Here is a 5,483-nt window from a genome sequence, read left to right on the forward strand (position 1 = left end):
CTAAACTGTGCCGCATGTTGTTCATCACTTAAAAAACAACATATATCTTTTACGTCTAGATTTTTTTTTTTTTTTGCTTTACAACTTTGAAATGATACAATTCTCCAAAGTAATATCAAAATGTCAGAGGTCTCAGTCAGCAAACAGCAACAATAGCTCAGATAGACTTAATTCGCTCTCGCCTCGGGGTTCAGCTCTGTAATATCTCTCTTTTTTTGGGGCCGTTTTTATGAACCCACTTTGATGACCTATTCCCATCCTGGCCCCGAAAGAAAAACAGCCCCCGAAAGAGCTGGGAAAAGAACATGTACAGAGTCTCCGAGACTAATGTCACCCACTGCGCTCATTCGGCACCAGAAGTGACACGCCGTGACATCATTTCCTCTCCTTACTCTGCAACGGAGCTGCAACCTCTCTCTATTCTTCCACTTTTACAGAGTTGTTTGGACTGTAATCCCTCATAACTGCTGGTTAGATCGAGCGTAACGATGGACTGAATTGGTTGCCCTTAAAGGTGGACCCTTTGTGACACATTTTTAAGACATTTTTGTGGACATATCAAGACTTACAGTAAATACACTGTAAAAAATGATTTTTTGGTGAAGTAAATACTACTGAAAAAAAACCAATGTAATTTACAAGAAAAAGTTAGTTCAGGCAAGAATTAAAAAAACTAAGTAAATTCCATATCAGTACTTAATTCAAGCGAGTAGAAATGAAAGCGTAAATATCAACTCAATAAAATTGAGTAAAAATTACTCAACTTTCCTGATACTGGGGTTCCCATCATGCACTGGACCTTGAATAATTAATGAGGTTCATTTTTCACTGGTTTCCAGCTGTATTTACACTGTTTTATCATTGCTTTTGTTGTCAGGATTAGTAACTTGCCATTTTGTGACATTTCGAGTAAATTTTCTGCTCAAAATGACACATTCAAACACAAAAATGATCCATCAAATGTTACCGTCATTGTGTATTGTCTACCAAGTATTGAGGTCTTTGCATTCACATGATGCTTAACATCTGACATGATGTAGTATAATTTACTTAGATAATCTAAGTAAAGCACATACTATAAATGACTGGTATAATTCAATATTATTGTTTGAGTCAAATGTAATGCAAAGGAAAGTTTAACTAAATCGATATTAATCAACCTTTAACTAGCCAAGATAAAATTACTTATTTTCTTTGTTACTTTCACTTAACTAGATTAAGTAAAGTTTACTTAATTCCATATTCAAAGTAAATTTAACGTAAAGATTTCTAATTAAAGCTACTGATAAATATGTTTAGGATTTTACTTGGCAAATCTTTGTAAATTTACTAGCATTTTCTGAGTGGAAAAAGTTGCCTAGCTTTTTTCAAGTAAATCCTACTCCAAATTTTTTTCAGTGTATATGTGTTTTTTACACATATATATTGTTTAACAATATACATGTACTACTGTTCAAAAGTAAAAAATAAAAATAAAAATAAATTATTCTTTTATTCCGCAAGGACACATTAAACTGGTTAAAAGTGACAGTAAAGACAGTGTTATTAAAACATATTTCAAATAAACGCTGTCGTATTCATCAAAGAATTCTGAAAAATAAAATGTATGTTTCCACAAAAACATGAACTGTTTTTTAACATTGATAATAATCATAAATGTTTCTTGAGCATCAAATCATCATATTAGAGTGATTTCTGAAGGATCATGTGACACTGAAGACTGGAGTAATGATGCTGAAAATTCAGCTTTGATCACAGGAATAAATTACACTTTACTAGATATTCACATAGAAAATAGATCTTTTAAATTGTAAAAATATGTCTGTATTTTTACTGTATTTTTTATCAAATAAATGCAGCCTTTGTGAGTAGCTCAAAAACATAAAAAAATTACACCAAACTACAAAGATATGTCAATCACATTCATTCAGATAGATGTTTATCTTTTTTCTCATGAGAAACTACATCAAGTGCTGTGAATGAACTGCAGTAATAGTGAGATCTGAGAATAGTGAGGTCTTGTTCTCTATGGGCTGAACAATAATCTCGGTGAGAATCTGACATCTCGTGGCATTTCACTTTGAATTACCAGCGGGAGAGAAATTGCTTTTTATTTGCTGATGGGCCTGAGAGAACATTATCTATTACTCCTGGAAACAGATTCAAACTGGACCAAACTATGATTATAGTCTTTCTTTGCCTGTATATTATTATGCTAATTCACAATGCTTGATAAATGCAGTTATGTGCATGAGAATATAGATTTGCTTCACAGTATTAAAGTTAAAATCAGGAATTGGGAAAGTGGCTATGAAGTGCTTGTAGAATCATTTACATGAAATACTGTGGGTTTATTTTAACCTATATGTGAAGACAGTGGCGTAGCAAGTCAGTCCCGGGCCCATATGCAAAATAAATTGTACGGGCCCCCCGCCCCCAAGTACATCGAAGATAGATACGGTAGCCTATATAGACGTTCACTGTAGTGTATCAAGAAAATACCATACCAAACAATACCATAAAAAACACACTCTACCCAACAATTTTTCACAACCAGAACAGAACAAAAACAAGTCTAAAACAACCAAGGCTCTGCCAATGTCAATAATAAACTACTGATCTTGGCACGGCGGCCCTAATGTAAAAACATAAAACTACTCACTCATTTTAGTTGCATTCTCCGGGCCTTTCTTTCGGCAAATTCATCCACGATGTCATTGGTGTTTAATTCACGGCTTCATAGCGGCATAGCCTACATTCTCGATGGAAAGAATTGCCAGTCCCGATAGTCTGTTTTGCGACATGGTGCTCCGCAAATATTTTTTTATTAGCTTCTTCAGTTTTGAAAATAAGCGCTCCGCTGAAGCAACAGTAGCCTAACAGGGACCTTCGACATCGTTGTCATTTACACTAGGTTTGCACAAAAACGGTCTATTTTGGGTAGTTTTTGTGTCGCGACTAACTTCTCCACCCTCTTTTTTCTCTTTAAGGCCCCACTGTTATGTTTGTATTTGTCCATCCTTTAATGTTCAATTAGCTAGCCGATAGTAACCTCTCACACTGTGTTTTCTTTTTTTAATTTGGCGCGGCGATGTAGCGTGCGTCATATAAAAAATGACAGCGTAGTTCAGCTGCGGGGTGCAAAAAATAAAAAAAATGCACACTTTAAATGACAGATAAAGTAGACATTACGGAGAAACAAGAAATTACTACACATGACATGCATACAAAAATAATAAAATATATTTATTGTGGCCACGAAGTTCCTCATGGGCAGGCCCCCTATTGGCCCGGGCCCATTTGCACGTGCATACCCTGCATGCCCTGACGCTACGCCACTGTGTGAAGAGGTTTGATTTACTCCTCGAACTGTAAGTTTGTTGAGATATAACAGAAGTGAAGGAAAGACTGAATGGAGGCCAAAATTAAGACTTTACTTTTAATATAAAGATGCATTTTATTATAAAGGTGGGCGTACGTATTTCCACGGCTGATGCTCATGGCCTGGTTTATGTCTTTTGTGAGACACTGTAGTATTTTTTCTCTTTTAAAGTATGAGATTGATTTGGCTTCAAACCTAATGGCTCTGGTTGGTATTTTACTGTCAGTGCAGATATTTCAAGCGAATGGCCCTTTAACAAATTCTGTACCGAAAGCACATTGTAATGTCACATAAGCTCGTCCAGTTCTTCAGTAACGAATGGCTGCCGCAGACCTAAGAGGGATAAAGCTGAATTAATTCAGATGGTCCTGACATTCATGCATAAATAAGGCATTTAGTGCTCTTTGCATATGCCCCATTTAGCAGAAGGGAGTTTTTTTATTGATACGGCGGTAAAACTGTTAAGAATCCATTATGCTTTAATTAATTGGGCTGATATTAATCAGACAAGAATAGCAGAAACAGTGAACAAATAGATTCGCCATGTCTCAAATCCAGAAATGGGTTCTGATGAAATGCACTTATCAGGTTTTAAATGTCAAAGGTTGTGTGTCCGGTTAAATTCATCAAATCAGAACAAGAACTACACACTATTAAAGAAAATAATAACATCAAGTCAACTTTAGGTGATTTCTATAGTTTTATCCGATACAGATTGTTTCAAAGCAGCAGAAAAATATCAGAATCAGTGATGCAAACTTCTTTAAATCTAGTTGAATTCAGCTATAGGCAGACTATTGTCATTATTAAACTCAGTTCAGTTCAGTGTTGATTCAGTTCAGTTCAATAACTGTGTAAAGATCATAAATTATGACAACAAATTGATTTTCAAATCAATTCGGTTCAATGCAACCCAGACCACATAAAATATAAGCTCACATGCAACAAGGATAAACATGTTGGCTGAACAAAATTATGAACAAATAATACAGTTTTTTCCAATTGCTAACACACTAAACTGACACGCGCTGCACAGTTATTAAACCTGACACACACAGAGCAAAACCTCTTCTCAAGTCTCCAAAAGTCTGAACACATTTTCTGCTTCACACACATTTTGCAATTCAAAATGGCACTTTTTAAAAACACTGAACATAAGACACAACAATCTGACATAAAGTCACATGATTGCCATTTCAAAACACTGCCATTCAAAATGACACTCCATGAGCTGATTGGCCGATACATGTGTCACCTGACCAAACACCTCAATGCTTAACTGTTAACACTTCAGTCTATTTCTATTATTTTTGTGCGCATATTTTTGTTCAGTTCAGTGTAAATATTTCTGCTGTGCATATGTTGCACTGACTCGTTTGGTGAAAAATAAAAAAGTAAATGTTTCAACAGCATGTGTGTGTCTCTGCAAATATGTGAACAATATGAAGAATTTTCTACAATTTGAACTATTTTAGTATTATGGCAAAGCATACTGAAGATGAGAGAGCTCTTCATTACGCCCAACAGTGTGTAGTCGGGTAGACAAAACTCTGCTAATATGAATGAAGTGCCATTTCCTGCAAAAGTGTGATTTTGATAATGCCATGTGTAGTTTTGGTTGCAGTGCTTCATTCTGCAGGATATATTCGGTATTTTGCAGTTTGTGTGTGTGGTTTTGTGAATTGTGTTCAGTATTTTGATAAAACCAGCCTAGTTTGCAAAATTGTGTGTTAGCAATTAGAAAAAACTGTAATAATAATGAATTAATGTTTACTTTCTTCTGATACTGAACCTTCTAATATGGCAGCATGTTGATGTAAAATCTAAACCCTGATGACAAACCGCTTGAGAATCAAAGTTAAACCACAAACTCAACATAAACTCAGCTCTCAGAACTCAATGATGCTTTTCCCACAAAACTGTCAGTCAGCGTTCGCTAATGATGAAAGGCCTGTCAGTCATCGGTGCGACAGCTCTTCTCCTCCGTTAACAAAGACATTAACCGTCTGAGTGAATGATGGGCGTCCTTGGAAAAAAAAACTCCATCAATCTCGGCGTCTCTGAGTTCAGGCCGGTGTTATGAAGTGAAACAGAAGTCAGG

Source organism: Abramis brama (assembly GCF_963993115.1).
Source record: "Abramis brama genome assembly, chromosome: 25".
NCBI lineage: Eukaryota > Metazoa > Chordata > Actinopteri > Cypriniformes > Leuciscidae > Abramis > Abramis brama.